General features: G+C 46.2%; 1 non-coding gene across 1 annotated transcript; it reads left to right on the forward strand.

Annotated features, from left to right (window-relative positions):
• Positions 1-208: 208 nt before the first annotated feature.
• On the forward strand, positions 209-281 carry TRNAR-CCU. The gene has a single exon. It is a non-coding gene; the product is annotated as a tRNA-Arg (tRNA).
• The last annotated feature ends 305 nt before the right edge of the window (positions 282-586 follow it).

Genomic DNA, 586 nt, shown 5'->3' on the forward strand with positions numbered 1-586 from the left:
CATGCAAATGTTCTCTCATGCATATTCATTGTGGATATCCTGAAAACCCGACTGGCTGGGGGGGTCCCCAGGACAGGGTTGAGAACCACTGCTCTAGAGGGAAGAAAAGTGAGTGAGAAAGAGTGTGTGTGTATATGAGAGAGCAAGAGAGCATTTGTGGATGGCCCGTGCCATTTTCAAAGAATAAGAATAAGACGCTGGTCATCTGGCCCCAGTGGCCTAATGGATAAGGCACTGGCCTCCTAAGCCAGGGATTGTGGGTTCAAGTCCCACCTGGGGTGGCCCTAAAAGACCATGTTTTGGATTACAACATTTCCACAGCTTTACCTGCTATCAGAAGAAACACTTTAGAGTCAGAAGGATAATCCTGATGCCTTTGTAGAACACACATAGCCATGGTAGTGATGTGGTGTATGAGAGAGAAGTCAAACCAGTGAAGAGTAGAAATAACTTAAGCAACAGCTGAGAATTCATTGGTGCAAACTGTAGCTTCCCACTGCTTTCCTGACCATGAGGAGCAAAGTAGGGAAGCAATTTTATGCAGTAGATGCATGGAAGTGGCTCCCAGGGTAGTTGGTTGAGAAAA

Source organism: Rhinatrema bivittatum, chromosome 3 (assembly GCF_901001135.1).
Source record: "Rhinatrema bivittatum chromosome 3, aRhiBiv1.1, whole genome shotgun sequence".
NCBI classification, from domain to species: domain Eukaryota; kingdom Metazoa; phylum Chordata; class Amphibia; order Gymnophiona; family Rhinatrematidae; genus Rhinatrema; species Rhinatrema bivittatum.